The sequence below is a fragment of the Arachis hypogaea genome, chromosome 10 (assembly GCF_003086295.3).
Source record: "Arachis hypogaea cultivar Tifrunner chromosome 10, arahy.Tifrunner.gnm2.J5K5, whole genome shotgun sequence".
Lineage (NCBI taxonomy): Eukaryota > Viridiplantae > Streptophyta > Magnoliopsida > Fabales > Fabaceae > Arachis > Arachis hypogaea.
Window position 1 is genome coordinate 71985457 of NC_092045.1, and position 17231 is coordinate 72002687.

At 38.9% G+C, this 17231-nt stretch overlaps 2 non-coding genes across 2 annotated transcripts; both read left to right on the plus strand.

The window, feature by feature from the left end:
- The first annotated feature begins 1021 nt into the window (after nucleotides 1-1021).
- On the plus strand, nucleotides 1022-1129 carry LOC112719134 (small nucleolar RNA R71). Its single transcript, XR_003161449.1, has one exon. It is a non-coding gene; the product is annotated as a small nucleolar RNA R71 (small nucleolar RNA).
- A 10380-nt stretch (nucleotides 1130-11509) lies between these two features.
- LOC112719309 (small nucleolar RNA R71) lies at nucleotides 11510-11617 on the plus strand. Its single transcript, XR_003161615.1, has one exon. It is a non-coding gene; the product is annotated as a small nucleolar RNA R71 (small nucleolar RNA).
- Nucleotides 11618-17231: the final 5614 nt, after the last annotated feature.

Sequence of the window (17231 nt, forward strand, 5' to 3'; positions counted from 1 at the left end):
AATAACTTGTCATTTAGCTTCATGATTGCTCCAAGGTACTTAACAACTTGCTCTTCAGTGACATCTTCATCCTCTTCAGAGGAAGAATACTCATCAGAGCTCATGAATGGCAGAAGTAAATCCAATTGAATCTCTATGGTCTCAGTGTGAGCCTCAGATTCCCATGGTTCCTCATTAGGGAACTCATTGGAGGCTAGTGGACGTCCATTGAGGTCTTCCTCAGTGGTGCTCACTGCCTCTTCCTCCTCTCCAAATTCGGCCATGTTTATAGCCTTACACTCTCCTTTTGGATTCTATTCTGTATTGCTTGGAAGAGTACTAGGAGGGAGTTCAGTAACTTTCTTACTCAGCTGACCCACTTGTGCCTCCAAGTTTCTAATGGAGGACCTTGTTTCAGTTATGAAACTTTGAGTGGTTTTGATTAGATCAGAGACCATGGTTGCTAAGTCAGAGTGGCCCTGCTTAGAATTCTCTGTCTGTTCCTGAGAAGATGATGGAAAAGGCTTGCCATTGCTAACCTGTTTCTTCCACCATTATTATTGTTGAAACTTTGTTGAGGTCTCTATTGATCCTTCCATGAGAGATTTGGATGATTTCTCCATGAAGGATTATAGGTGTTTCCATAGGGTTCTCCCATGTAATTCACCTCTTCCATTGAAGGGTTCTCAAGATCATAAGCTTGTTCTTCAGATGAAGCGTCCTTAGTACTGCCTGGTGCAGCTTACATTACAGACAGACTTTGAGAAATCATATTGACTTGCTGAGTCAATATTTTGTTCTGAGCCAATATGGCATTCAGAGTATCAATCTCAAGAACTCCTTTCTTCTGATTCGTCCCATTGTTCACAGGGTTCCTTTCAGAAGTGTACATGAATTGGTTATTTGCAACCATTTCAATCAGTTCTTGAGCTTCTGCATGCGTCTTCTTCAGATGAAGAGATCCTCAAGCAGAGCTATCCAATGACATCTTGAACAGTTCAGACAGACCATCATAGAAGATACCTATGATGCTCCATTCAGAAAGCATGTCAGAAGGACATTTTCTAATCAATTGTTTGTATCTTTCCCAAGCTTCATAGAGGGATTCACCTTCCTTCTGTTTGAAGGTTTGGACTTCCACTCTAAGCTTACTCAATTTTTGAGGTGGAAAGAACTTTGCCAAGAAGGCATTGACTAGCTTTTTCCAAGAGTTCAGGCTTTCTTTATGTTGTGAGTCCAACCATATCCTAGCTCTGTCTCTTACAGCAAAAGGGAATAGCATAAGTCTGTACACCTCAGGGTCAACCCCATTGGTCTTGACAGTGTCACAGATTTGCAAGAATTCAGCTAAAAACTGATGAGGATCTTCCAATGGAAGTCCATGAAACTTGCAATTCTGTTGCATTAGAGAAAGTAATTGAGGCTTAAGCTCAAAGTTGTTTGCTCCAATGGCAGGGATAGAGATGCTTCTCCCATAGAAGTCGGGAATAGGTGCAGTAAAGTCACCCAGCACCTTCCTTGCATTATTGGCATTGTTGTTGTTTTCGGCTGCCATGTCTTCTTCCTGTTTGAAGATTTCTGTTAGGTCTTCTACAGAGAGTTGTGCTTTAGCTTCTCTTAGATTTCGCTTCAAGGTCCTTTCAGGTTCAGGGTCAGCCTCAACAAGAATGCTTTTGTCTTTGCTCCTGCTCATATGAAAGAGAAGAGAACAAGAAAATACGGAATCCTCTATGTCACAGTATAGAGATTCCTTGAGGTGTCAGAGGAAAAAGAAAAATAGAAGGAAGAGGTAGAAGAATTCGAACTTAGAAAGATAGAGTTTGAATTGTGCATGTTAGTCCATAAATAGAAGGATGTAAGAAGAGGGGAAGAAATTTTCGAAAATAAATTAAAAAGATTTTAAAAACATTTTGAAAAATTGAAGAAAGATTTTCGAAATTAAAGTTGAAAAAGAAATAAAGTGATTTTTGAAAAAGATTTTAAAATTAGAAATCAAAAAGATATGATTGAAAACTTATTTTGAAAAAGATGTGATTAAAAAGATATGATTGAGAAGATATGATTGAAAAATAATTTAAAAAGATTTGATTTTTAAAATTAATGACTTGGCTAAGAAGAAAAGATATGATTCAAACATTAAACCTTTCTCAACAGAAAAGGCAACATACTTGAATTGTTGAATCAAATCATCAATTGTTAGCAAGTATTTTTGAAAACGAAAAGAAATTGATTTTGAAAATATATGATTGAAAAGATATGATATGAAAAAGATTTGATTTTGAAAAATTTTGAAAACTTGAAAAAAAATCTGCATTAAAAACAAAATCTTCCCTCTTGTGCCAACCACCATTCTGGCGTTTAACGCCCAAAGCTCTACCTTTTTGGGCGTTAAATGCCCAGCCAGGCACCCTGGCTGGCGTTTAAACGCCAGTTTTCCTTCCTCACTGGGCGTTTTGAACGCCCAGCTTTTTCTGTGTAATTCCTCTGCTGAATGTTCTGAATCTTCAATTCTCTGTATTATTGACTTGAAAAGACACAAATTAAAAATTTTTCGGATTTTTAATAATGAGGAATAATCAAAATGCAACTAAAATCAAATAAACAATGCATGCAAGACACCAAACTTAGAAGTTTGTATACTACTGACACTAACAAATTGAGAATGCATATGAGAAACAACAAAACACACAAAACAAGAGAATTTAAAGATCAGAGCAAGTAAATCATCAAGAACAACTTGAAGATCAATGAAGACACATGAACAATGCAAGTAGAACAGAAACATGCAATCGACACCAAACTTAAAATGAGACACTAGACTCAAATAAGAAATATTTTTAGTTTTTATGATTTTGTAAAATTTTTTTTGGATTTTTTTTCGAAAATTATATGGAGAAGAAAATAAAGAGATTCAAAATTTTTAATAAGAATTCTAGGAATCATGCAATGTTAGTCTAAAGCTTCAGTCTAAAGGAATTAGACATGGCTAGCCAAGCTTCAGCAGGACATTACATTCAAGAGCTAAATTGATGAAGATCAATCAGCTTTGGTGATGATAAGAACATCACCTTGAAACACTAGAATTCATTCTTAAAAATTCTGAAAAATACCTAATCTAAGCAACAAGATGAACCGTCAGTTGCAACCAACACCAAACTTAGAGTTTGACTGTGGGGGTTCAACACCAAACTTAGAATTTGGTTGTGGCCTCCCAACACCAAACTTAGAGTTTGACTGTGGGGCTCTGTTTGACTCTGTTTTGAGAGAAGATTTTCATGCTTCTTCCCTTTCCTGTCTGCAAGCCATGGTACTTCCTGAATGGCGAAGAGTTGCTCATCCGGAAAGGTTTCAGAGATCTCAGTAGGAGGGTGGGGCGCTCCTGCTACTGGTTATCCGGGACAGGTGATCAGCTACTTGATTCTCTGTCCCTTTTCTGTCTCTTATTTCTATATCAAACTCTTGCAGAAGCAACACCCATCTTATGAGCCTGGGATTTGAATCCTGCTTTGTGAGTAGATATTTAAGAGCAGCATGGTCAGTGTACACAATCACTTTTGATCCTACTAGATAGGATCTAAACTTGCCAATGGTATAAACCACTGCAAGTAACTCTTTTTCTGTGGTTGTGTAATTCTTCTGTGCATCATTTAAAACACGGCTAGCATAATAAATGATGTGCAGAAGCTTGTTATGCCTCTGTCCTAACACTGCACCTATCTTGTGAAAAACTTGATGCACGAAATTGTGATCATCAATGGCGCTATCAACATGGTACGCTCAATTGCAATCTCAACTCTTTATCACAACTTTGCACAACTAACCAGCAAGTGCACTGGGTCGTCCAAGTAATAAACCTTATGCGAGTAAGGGTCAATCCCACGGAGATTGTTGGTATGAAGCAAGCCATGGTTATCTTGTAAATCTCAGTCAGGCAGATTCAAATGGTTATGAATGATTTATGAATAAAGCATAATATAAAGATAGAGATACCTATGTAATTCATTGGTGAGAATTTCAGATAAGCGTATGGAGATGCTTTGTCCCTTCCGTCTCTCTGCTTTCCTACTGTCTTCATCCAATCCTTCTTACTCCTTTCCATGGCAAGCTGTATGTAGGGTTTCACTGTTGTCAGTGGCTACCTCCCATCCTCTCAGTGAAAATGTTCAATGCGCTTTGTCACAGCACGGCTATTCAGCTGTCGGTTCTCAATCATGTCAGAATAGAATCCAGTGATTCTTTTGTGTCTGTCACTAACGCCCCACAATCGCGAGTTTGAAGCTCGTCACAGTCATTCAATCCTTGAATCCTACTCAGAATACCACAGACAAGGTTTAGACCTTCCGGATTCTCTTGAATGCCGCCATCAATTCTAGCTTATACCACGAAGATTCCGATTAAGGAATCCAAGAGATAAACATTCAAGCCTTGTTTGCTTGTAGAACGGGAGTGGTTGTCAGGCACGCGTTCATAAGTGATAATGATGATGAGCGTCACATAATCATCACATTCATCATGTTCTTGGGTGCGAATGAATATCTTAGAACAAGAATAAGCTGAATTAAATAAAAGAACAATAGTAATTGCATTATTACTCGAGGTACAACAGAGCTCCACACCTTAATCTATGGTGTCTAGAAACTCCACCGTTGAAAATACATAAGAACAAGGTCTAGGCATGGCCGAATGGCCAGCCTCCCATAGAGGGTTCAATCATAAAAACATGATCAAAAGATTAAAAATACAATAGTAAAAGGTCCTACTTATAGAGAACTAGTAGCCTAGGGTTTACAGAAATGAGTAAATGACATAAAAATCCACTTCTGGGCCCACTTGGTGTGTGCTTGGGCTGAGCATTGAAGCATTTTCGTGTAGAGACTCTTCTTGGAGTTAAACGCCAGCTTTTGTGTCAGTTTGGGCGTTTCACTGCCGTTCTTGTGCCAGATCCGGCGTTTAACGCCGGGCAGTTTTGAGCTGATTTGGAACGCCGGTTTGGGCCATCAAATCTCGGGCAAAGTATGGACTATTATACATTGCTGGAAAGCCCAGGATGTCTACTTTCCAACGCAGTTGAGTGCGCGCCAATTGGGCTTCTGTAGCTCCAGAAAATCCACTTCGAGTGCAGGGTGATAAACCCCCGTTTTGACGGTTTATATTGTATTGATTTTAGGAGATTTTATGACCTTTTACCCACATTTATCCATTGAAATAGCATGGTTTTATAACTTCTCCTTTAATTGTGCTTAAGAGTGAAAACATGCTTTTTAGGTCTTAAAATAAATAAATTCAATTCACCTTGATTCCATTAGATGCCTTGATATGTTTGTTAAGTGACTTAAGGTTTAGGAGGCAAAGCTTGGACCAAGGGAATGAAAGAAAAGCATGTAGAAATGGAGAACTCATAGAGAAATAAAGGAAACGCAAAAGCAGTCAAGCCGACCTCTTCGCACTTAATCGACCATAACTTGAGCTACAGAGGTCCAAATGATGCGGTTCCAGTTGAGTTGAAAAGCTAACATCCGGGGCTTCGAAACGATATAAGATTTGCCATAGTTGCATTGCGCATAGGGGCGCGCACGCACACGGTATGTGGACGCACCGATGGTGGCACATGACCCACTTAATGCAACACGTGGCCAGCAATTTTAGAAGCCTTGTGGGCCCAATCCAACTCATTTCTGATGCTATTTAAGCCAAGGATTGAAAAGGAATCAACATACTTGTCATCATTAGTCATAGTTTAGTTTTAGAAGTAGTTAGAAGTAGTTTTTAGAGAGAGAAGCTCTCACTTCTCTCTAGAATTAGGATTAGGAATTAGGGTTAGATTAGGATCTCATAGTTCTAGGTTTAATTCAAGTCTCCTTCTACTTCTACCTTCAATTGATGATTGCTACACTTTGGTTCTTCTTTCTATCCCTATCCTCTTGTTGTAATTTCTCTTATTTTGTTTCTAGGTTTTGTAATTGAGATATTTTTGTTCTTTTGTTTTCTTTTAATAATGCAATTTGAGATAATTCATGTGATTGTGATGTTGTTGATTGTTGTTTTGTTAATTCTTTGTAATTGTTAGTTGTTGATTCCTTTTTTTTCTTACAAATAAAAATGCTTTCTTTCATTACCCTCCAAGTGTTTGAAGAAATGCTTGAGAGGATGTTAGAGTAGAATTCTATGTTCTTGGCTTGAGAAGGTGACTTAGGATTTCTTGAGTCACTAGTGTCCAATTGATTGATAGTTGATAGCCATTAACTCTAGCCTTCATTAATCCAATTAGTGGAAAGCTAGGATTTATGGACTAGGATTGATATAACTCACTTGACTTTCCTTTGTTAATTGATTTAAGGATGACTAAGTGGGATTAATACTTGCAACTACCATACTTGTGGCTAGTGATAATGATGAAGACCCTTGACAACCAAACCTTGCCAAGACCATTTTGTTAATAAAGTTTTCTTACCATTTACTATTCATATTTCTCATCCAAAACCCCAAAATAAACAAGGCCATAACCAATAACAAGAACACTACCCTACAAGTCCTTTAAGAGACGACCCGAGGTTTAAATACTTCGGTTTATAGATTTTAGGGGTTTGTACTTGTGACAAACAAATTTTTGTATGAAAGGATTATTGTTGGTTTAAAGACTATACTTTACAACGAGATTTCATTAGTGAAATTCTAAACCGTCAAAAATCAATTCATCACAGGGAGGTCAGAATCCAACAGCATCTGCAGTTTTTTTCAGCCTCTGAATCAGATTTTTGCTCAGGTCCCTCAATTTCAGCCAGAAAATACCTGAAATCACAAAAAAACACACAAACTCATAGTAAAGTCCAGAAAAGTGAATTTTAACTAAAAAATAATAAAAATATAATAAAAACTAACTAAAACATACTAAAAACATACTAAAAACAATGCCAAAAAGCGTACAAATTATCCACTCATCACAACACCAAACTTAAATTGTTGCTTGTCCTCAAGCAACTGAAGATCAAATAAGATAAAAAGAAGAGAATATGCAATGAATTCCAAAAACATCTATGAAGATCAGTATTAATTAGATGAGTGGGGCTTTTAGCTTTTTGCCTCTGAACAGTTTTGGCATCTCACTTTATCCTTTGAAATTCAGAATGATGGGCTTCTATAGAAACTCAGAATCTAAATAGTGTTATTGATTCTCCTTGTTAGGTATGATGATTCTTGAACATAGCTACTTTATGAGTCTTGGCTGTGGCCCAAAGCACTCTGTCTTCCAGTATTACCACCGGATAAATACATGCCACAGATACATAACTGGGTGAACCTTTTCAGATTGTGACTCAGCTTTGCTAGAGTCCCCAATTAGAGGTGTCCAGGGTTCTTTAGCACACTCTTTTTGCCTTGGATCACAACTTTATTATTTCTTTTTCTTTTCCCTTTTTTTTCGTTTTTTCTTTCTCTTTTTTTTTTGAATTCACTGCTTTTTCTTGCTTCAAGAATCATTTTTGTGATTTTTCAGATCCTCAGTAACATGTCTCCTTTTTCATCATTCATTCAAGAGCCAACATTCATGAACAACAAATTCAAAAGACATATGCACTGTTCAAGCATACATTCAGAAACCAAAGTATTGCCACCACATCAAAATAATTAATCTATTATAAAATTTAAAATTCATGCAATTCTTCTCTTTTTCAATTGAGAACATTTTTTATTTAAGAAAGGTGATGGATTCATAGGACATTCATAACTTTAAGGCATAGACACTAAGACACTAATGATCATAAGACACAAACATGGATAAACATAAGCATGAAAATTTCGAAAAACAAGAAAATAAAGAACAAGGAAGTTAAAGAACGGTTCCACCTTAGTGATGGCGGCTTGTTCTTCCTCTTGAAGATCTTATGGAGTGCTTGAGCTCCTCAATGTCTCTTCCTTGCCTTTGTTGCTCCTCTCTCATGATTATTTGATCTTCTCTAATTTCATGGAGGAGGATGGAATGTTCTTGATGCTCCACCCTTAGTTGTCCCATGTTGGAACTCAATTCACCTAGGGAGGTGTTGATTTGCCCCTAATAGTTTTGTGGAGGAAAGTGCATCCCTTGAGGCATCTCAGGGATATCATGATGAGTGGGGTCTCTTGTTTGCTCCATCCTTTTCTTAGTGATGGGCTTGTCTTCATCAATGAGGGTGTCTCCCTCTATGTCAACTCCAACTGAATAACAGAGGTGAAAAATGAGATGAGGGAAGGCTAACCTTGCCAAGGTAGAGGACTTGTCCACCACCTTATAAAGTTCTTGGGATATGACCTCATGAACTTCTATTTCCTCTCCAATCATGATGCTAGGAATCATGATAGCCCAGTCTATAGTAACTTCAGACCGGTTACTAGTGGGAAAAATTGAGCGTTGGATAAACTCCAACCATCCCCTAGCCATGGGCTTGAGGTCATGCCTTCTCAGTTGAACCGGCTTCCCTCTTGAATCTCTCTTCCTTTGAGCACCCTCTTCACAAATGTCTATGAGGACTTGGTCCAACCTTTGATCAAAGTTGACCCTTCTAGTGTAAGGGTGTTCATCTCCTTGCATCATGGGCAAGTTGAATGCCAACCTTACATTTTCCGGACTGAAATCTAAGTATTTCCCCCGAACCATTGTAAGCCAATTCTTTGGGTCCGGGTTCACACTTTGATCATGGTTCTTGGTGATCCATGCATTGGCATAGAACTCTTGAACCATTAAGATTCCGACTTGTTGAATGGGGTTGGTAAGAACTTCCCAACCTCTTCTTCGGATCTCAAGCCGGATCTCCAGATATTCACTCTTATTGAGTTTGAAAGGGACCTCGGGGATCACTTTCTTCATGGCCACAACTTCATAGAAGTGGTCTTGATGCACCTTTGAGATGAATCTCTCCATCTCCCACGACTCGGAGGTGAAAGCTTTTGCCTTCCCTTTCCTCTTTTTAGAGGTTTCTCCGGCCTTAGATGCCATAAATAGTTATGGAAAAACAAAAAGCAATGTTTTTACCACACTAAACTTAGAAGGTTTGCTCGTCCTCGAGCAAAAGAAGAAAGAAGAGAGTAAAAGAAGAAGAAATAGAGGAGATGGAGATGGCGTTGTGGTTCAGCCAAGGGGGAGAAGTAGTGTTTAGGTTGTGTGAAAATGAAGGAGTGAAGATGGGTTTATATAGGAGTGGAGAGGGGGTGTATGGTTCGGCGATTATGGGTGGGTTTGGGAGGGAAAGTGGTTTGAATTTGAATGGTGAGGTAGGTGGGGTTTTATGAAGGATGGATGTGAATGGTGAAGAGAATAATGGGATTTGATAGGTGAGGGGTATTTGGGGAAGAGGTATTGAGGTGATTGGTGAATGGGTGAAGAAGAGAGAGTGTGGTGGGGTAGGTGGGATCCTGTGGGATCCACAGATCCTGAGGTGTCAAGGAAAATTCATCCCTGCACCAAGTGACGAGCAAAAATGCTCTCTATGCCAATTCTGGTGTTAAACGCCGGGCTGGTGCCCATTTCTAGCGTTTAACGCCAACTTCCTGCCCTTTCCTGGCATTTGACGCCGGTCTGGTGCCCCTTTCTGGCGTTAAACGCCCAGAATGGTGCTAGACTGGGCGTTAAACGCCCATTTGCTGCCCTTATTGGCGTTTAAACGCCAGGAAGTTTTCCTCCAGGGTGTGCTATTTTTTTCTGTTTTTCATTCTCTTTTTGCTTTTTCAATTGATTTTGTGACTTCCCATGATCATCAACCTACAGAAAACATAAAATAACAAAAGGAAAATAGATAAATATAACATTGGGTTGCGTCCCAACAAGCGCTTCTTTAATGTTAGTAGCTTGATATTAGGCTCTCATGGAGCCTCACAGATACTCAGAGCAATGTTGGAACCTCCCAACACCAAACTTAGAGTTTGAATGTGGGGGTTCAACACCAAACTTAGAATTTGGTTGTGGCCTCCCAACACCAAACTTAGAGTTTGACTATGGGGGCTCTGTTTGACTCTGTTTTGAGAGAAGCTCTTCATGCTTCCTCTCCATGGTTACAGAGGGATATCTTTGTGCCTTAAACACAAGGGATTCTTCATTCACTTGAATGATCAATTCTCCTCTATCAACATCAATCACAGTCTTTGCTGTGGTTAGGAAGGGTCTGCCAAGGATGATGGATTCATCCATGCACTTCCCAGTCTCTAGGACTATGAAATCAGCAGGGATGTAATGGTCTTCAATCTTTACCAGAACATCCTCTACAAGTTCATAAGCTTGTTTTCTTGAATTGTCTGCCATTTCTAGTGAGATTCTTGCAGCTTGTACCTCAAAGATCCCTAGCTTCTCCATTACAGAGAGAGGCATGAGGTTTATGCTTGACCCTAGGTCACACAGAGCCTTCTTGAAGCTCATGGTACCTACTGTACAAGGTATTGAGAACTTCCCAGGGTCCTGTCTCTTTTGAGGTAATCTCTGCCTAGTCAAGTCATCCAGTTCTTTGGTGAGCAAAGGGGGTTCATCCTCCCAAGTCTCATTACCGAATAACTTGTCATTTAGCTTCATGATTGCTCCAAGGTACTTAGCAACTTGCTCTTCAGTGACATCTTCATCCTCTTCAGAGGAAGAATACTCATCAGAGCTCATGAATGGCAGAAGTAAATCCAATGGAATCTCTATGGTCTCAGTGTGACCCTCAAATTCCCATGGTTCCTTATTAGGGAACTCATTGGAGGCCAGTGGACGTCCATTGAGGTCTTCCTCAGTGGCGCTCACTACCTCTTCCTCCTCTCCAAATTCGGCCATGTTTATGGCCTTACACTCTCCTTTTGGATTCTCTTCTATATTGCTTGGAAGAGTACTAGGAAGGAGTTCAGTAACTTTCTTACTCAGCTGACCCACTTGTGCCTCCAAGTTTCTAATGGAAGACCTTGTTTCAGTCATGAAACTTTGAGTGGTTTTGATTAGATCAGAGACCATGGTTGCTAAGTCAGAGTGACCCTGCTTAGAATTCTCTGTCTGTTGCTGAGAAGATGATGGAAAAGGCTTGCCATTGCTAAACCTGTTTCTTCCACCATTATTATTGTTGAAACTTTGTTGAGGTCTCTGTTGATCCTTCCATGAGAGATTTGGATGATTTCTCCATGAAGGATTATAGGTGTTTCCATAGGGTTCTCCCATGTAATTCACCTCTTCCATTGAAGGGTTCTCAAGATCATAAGCTTCTTCTTCAGATGAAGCGTCCTTAGTATTGCCTGGTGCAGCTTACATTCCAGACAGACTTTGAGAAATCATATTGACTTGCTGAGCCAATATTTTGTTCTGAGCCAATATGGCATTTAGAGTATCAATCTCAAGAACTCCTTTCTTCTGATTCGTCCCATTGTTCACAGGGTTCCTTTCAGAAGTGTACATGAATTGGTTATTTGCAACCATTTCAATCAGTTCTTGAGCTTCTGCAGGCGTCTTCTTCAGATGAAGAGATCCTCCAGCAGAGCTATCCAATGACATCTTGGACAGTTCAGACAGACCATCATAGAAGATACCTATGATGCTCCATTCAGAAAGCATGTCAGAAGGACATTTTCTGATCAATTGTTTATATCTTTCCCAAGCTTCATAGAGGGATTCACCTTCCTTCTGTCTAAAGGTTTGGAGTTCCACTCTAAGCTTACTCAATTTTTGAGGTGGAAAGAACTTTACCAAGAAGGCATTGACTAGCTTTTCCCAAGAGTTCAGGCTTTCTTTAGGTTGTGAGTCCAACCATATCCTAGCTCTGTCTCTTACAGCAAAAGGGAATAGCATAAGTCTGTACACCTCAGGGTCAACCCCATTGGTCTTGGCAGTGTCACAGATTTGCAAGAATTCAGCTAAAAACTGATGAGGATTTTCCAATGGAAGTCCATGAAACTTGCAATTCTGTTGCATTAGAGAAAGTAATTGAGGCTTAAGCTCAAAGTTGTTTGCTCCAATAGCAGGGATAGAGATGCTTCTCCCATAGAAGTCGGGAATAGGTGCAGTAAAGTCACCCAGCACCTTCCTTGCATTGTTGGCATTGTTGTTGTTTTCGGCTGCCATGTCTTCTTCCTGTTTGAAGATTTCTGTTAGGTCCTCTACAGAGAGTTGTGCTTTAGCTTCTCTTAGCTTTCGCTTCAAGGCCCTTTCAGGTTCAGGGTCAGCCTCAACAAGAATGCTTTTGTCTTTGCTCCTGCTCATATGAAAGAGAAGAGAACAAGAAAATATGGAATCCTCTATGTCACAGTATAGAGATTCCTTGATGTGTCAGAGGAAAAAGAAAAATAGAAGGAAGAGGTAGAAGAATTCAAACTTAGAAAGATAGAGTTCGAATTGTGCATGTTAGTCCATAAATAGAAGGATGTGAGAAGAGGGGAAGAAATTTTCGAAAATAAATTAAAAAGATTTTAAAAACATTTTGAAAAATTGAAGAAAGATTTTCGAAATTACAGTTGACAAAGAAATAAAGTGATTTTTGAAAAAGATTTTAAAATTAGAAATCAAAAAGATATGATTGAAAACTTATTTTGAAAAAGATGTGATTAAAAAGATATGATTGAGAAGATATGATTGAAAAATAATTTAAAAAGATTTGATTTTTAAAATCAATGACTTGGCTAACAAGAAAAGATATGATTCAAACATTAAACCTTTCTCAACAGAAAAGGCAACATACTTGAATTGTTGAATCAAATCATCAATTGTTAGCAAGTATTTTTGAAAACGGAAAGAAATTGATTTTGAAAATATATGATTGAAAAGATATTATTTGAAAAAGATGTGATTTCGAAAAATTTTGAAAACTTGAAAAAAAATCTGCATTAAAAACAAAATCTTCCCTCTTGTGCCATCCTGGTGTTAAACGCCCAGAATGGTATCCATTCTGGCATTTAACGCCCAAAGCTCTACCCTTTTGGGCGTTAAACGCCCAGCCAGGCACCCTAGCTGGCGTTTAAACGCCAGTTTTCCTTCCTCACTGGGCGTTTTGAACGCCCAACTTTTTCTGTGTAATTCCTCTGCTGAATGTTCTGAATCTTCAATTCTCTGTATTATTGACTTGAAAAGACACAAATTAAAAATTTTTTGGATTTTTAATAATGAGGAATAATCAAAATGCAACTAAAATCAAATAAACAATGCATGCAAGACACCAAACTTAGAAGTTTGTATACTACTGACACTAACAAATTGAGAATGCATATGAGAAACAACAAAACAAACAAAACAAGAGAATTTAAAGATCAGAGCAAGTAAATCATCAAGAACAACTTGAAGATCAATGAAGACACATGAACAATGCAAGTAGAACAGAAACATGCAATCGACACCAAACTTAAAATGAGACACTGACTCAAACAAGAAATATTTTTAGTTTTTATGATTTTGTAAAATTCTTTTTTGGATTTTTTTTCGAAAATTATATGGAGAAGGAAATAAAGAAATTCAAAATTTTTAATAAGAATTCCAGGAATCATGCAATGTTAGTCTAAAGCTTCAGTCTAAAAGAATTAGACATGGCTAGCCAAGCTTCAGCAGGACATTACATTCAAGAGCTAAATTGATGAAGATCAATCAGCTTTGGTGATGATAAGAACATCACCTTGAAACACTAAAATTCATTCCTAAAATTTCTGAAAAATACCTAATCTAAGCAACAAGATGAACCGTCAGTTGTCCAAACTCAAACAATCCCCGGCAACGGCGCCAAAAACTTGGTGCACGAAATTGTGATCATCAATGGCGCCATCAACATGGTACGCTCAATTGCAATCTCAACTCTTTATCACAACTTCGCACAACTAACCAGCAAGTGCACTGGGTCGTCCAAGTAATAAACCTTACGCGAGTAAGGGTCGATCCCACAGAGATTGTTGGTATGAAGCAAGCTATGGTTATCTTGTAAATCTCAGTCAGGCAGATTCAAATGGTTATGAATGATTTATGAATAAAGCATAATATAAAGATAGAGATACCTATGTAATTCATTGGTGAGAATTTCTGATAAGCGTATGGAGATGCTTTGTCCCTTCCGTCTCTCTGCTTTCCTACTGTCTTTATCCAATCCTTCTTACTCCTTTCCCTGGCAAGCTGTATGTAGGGTTTCACTGTTGTCAGTGGCTACCTCTCATCCTCTCAGTGAAAATGTTCAACGAGCTCTGTCACAGCACGGCTATTCAACTGTCTGTTCTCGATCATGTCGGAATAGAATCCAGTGATTCTTTTGCGTCTGTCACTAACGCCCCACAATCGCGAGTTTGATGCTCATCACAGTCATTCAATCCTTGAATCCTACTCAGAATACCACAGACAAGGTTTAGACCTTCCGGATTCTCTTGAATGCCGCCATCAATTCTAGCTTATATCACGAAGATCCCGATTAAGGAATCCAAGAGATAAACATTCAAGCATTGTTTGCTTTTAGAACGGGAGTGGTTGTCAGGCACGCGTTCATAAGTGAGAATGATGATGAGTGTCACATAATCATCACATTCATCATGTTCTTGGGTGCGAATGAATATCTTAGAACAAGAATAAGCTGAATTGAATAGAAGAACAATAGTAATTGCATTAATACTCGAGGTACAGCAGAGCTCCACACCTTAATCTATGGTGTGTAGAAACTTCACCGTTGAAAATATATAAGAACAAGATCTAGGGATGGCCGAATGGCCAGCCTCCCATAGAGGGTTCAATCATAAAAACATGATCAAAAGATTAAAAATACAATAGTAAAAGGTCCTACTTATAGAGAACTAGTAGCCTAGGGTTTACAGAAATGAGTAAATGACATAAAAATCCACTTCCGGGCCCACTGGTGTGTGCTTGGGCTGAGTATTGAAGCATTTTCGTGTAAAGACTCTTCTTGGAGTTAAACACCAGCTTTTGTGCCAGTTTGGGCGTTTAACTCCCATTCTTGTGCCAGTTCTGGCGTTTTATGCCAGAATTCTTGAGCTGACTTGGAACGCCTGTTTGGGCCATCAAATCTCGGGCAAAGTATGAACTATTATACATTGTGGAAAAGCCCAGGATGTCTAATTTCCAACGCAATTGAGAGCGTCCCAATTGGGCTTCTGTAGCTCCAGAAAATGTACTTCGAGTGCAGGGAGGTCAGAATCCAACAGCATCTGCAGTCCTTTTCAGCCTCTAAATCAGATTTTTGCTCAGGTCCCTCAATTTCAGCCAGAAACTTCCTGAAATCATAGAAAAACACACAAACTCATAGTAAAGTCCAGAAAAGTGAATTTTAACTAAAAACTAATAAAAATATAGTAAAAACTAACTAAAACATACTAAAAACATACTAAAAACATACTAAAAACAATGCCAAAAAGCGTACAAATTATCCGCTCATCAATTAGCTAAGTTGGTTCACCAACAAGGTATACAGGCAACTAGATATTCTGAATTATATGCTTGAAGCACATTCTGTGAGACTAGCTAAACAACAAGATCCTAATAAGAAAAAGGAAAAGAACAGTGAGAGTTTGAAAAAGAAAGAAAAAGAATAAGAAATAAGGCTAGGCACCAAGGGTTTGAATCTTGAGGCATGTGTCTGTGGTGTTCTTGTACAAAGGATCTGCTTGGATGAATAAGTTCTCAGGAGTGCTTCATCACTTGGTAACTTGGGTTAACTAACCCAGGATTATCAGCTGAAAATCCACTATCAAGAGCCACATTGCTACAAAACACTTAGTAACCCAAAGAGGTGCTGAAAACCAAGGCCTCAAGAAAAGAAAATAACAAACCATATGCCTGTGGTGTGTATGTATGGGGGAGAGAGACTTGAAGGAGTAGGTCCTTAGGGGTGTCTCAACACCTAGCACCTTGAACCTACTGGTTCGGGAGTGTTGGCTGAAAGCTTATCTTAAAGAGTCACCCCCTCACAAAGCACTTAGTCTAAAAGAATGCAATAAACCCTGAAAAGAAAGGGGGATCAATGAATAAGGATCTCATAGGATGCAATCAAGCGAGTATTCAAAAGCATGATAAGGACCTGAAAACTAGTAAAGGAATGAACCTAAGTTGTTATGCATGAAACCCCATAAACCAAGAACTTGACTTCTATAATAAGGACTTATTTCTCTTGTTCTTTCATTATCATTCTTATGCTTCAGTACTTGCTTAAGGACAAGCAAGCTTTAAGTCTGGTGCTGTGATGCCAGGGCATCTTGATTAGTTTCACTGACCTTTTCTTTACTGTTTTAGCGTAGTTTCATGCATTTTCTTAGTAAATAAGTAAGTTTTGGGTAAAAATACACTTACATCTTGATTCAAGCAAACATTGTGAACATTACATGATTTCATGAGAATTATGCATGAATTAAATGATAAAATGGATTATGCATGATATCATGACTTGCAACAGAGCTTTGATGCACCCTTTTTGTTTGATTTCAGGACAAAGGAAGCAAAGAAGAGCCACGTTAGTCGCCACGTTAGTCTCACTAATGTGACAACTAACATGGAATGGGAGCAAGCTTGCAGCGTTAGTGGAAAAGTTATCATCAATAACGCCTTCGAAAGCCATCATAACCCACGTTAGTTGCAATGTTAGTTACATTAACGTGGGAACTAACGTTGAAGGAAATGGAAGCTCCAACGTTAGTGGTAAAAGTAAACACTACTAACGTTCCAAAAGGCCACACATAGCCATGTTAAGAGTCACGTTAATTCAATTAACGTGAACTCTAACGTGGAATAAAGAAGAGATCGCCAACGTTAGTGACACTCACCTTTGTCACTAACGCTGGATCAGGCCTAGATTGGCTACGTTAGTGGTCACGTTAAGACCACTAACGTGAATGGTAATGTGGAGCAATGAATGATGGGCCAATGTCAGTGACACTAACCTTTGTCACTAACGTTGGAGATGGCAAACACAACCACGTTAGTGGTCACATTAACGCCATTAACGTGAAAAGAAGGGGTGTTTTGAAGCGTTAGTGACAAAGGTGAGTGTCACTAATGCCCTCGAGCTTGGGCATGCCCACGTTAAGGGCCACGCTAGTTACACTAACGTGGATCATTAACGTGGGAAAGAGGGACAAGGAGTAACGTTATTGGTAAAAGTGAGTGCCAATAATGCTTGCGAAGGGCTAAGAGGCTACGTTAGTGGTCACGTTAGTACCACTAACGTTGAATGTTAACATGGATCAACTGATTTGGAATGCTAGTGACAAAGTTATTGTCACTAACGCTTTCGAACCCAAGTTTACACCTAACGTTAACACCACTAACGTCCTAACTAATGTCCTACCATGCTTGACTCGCA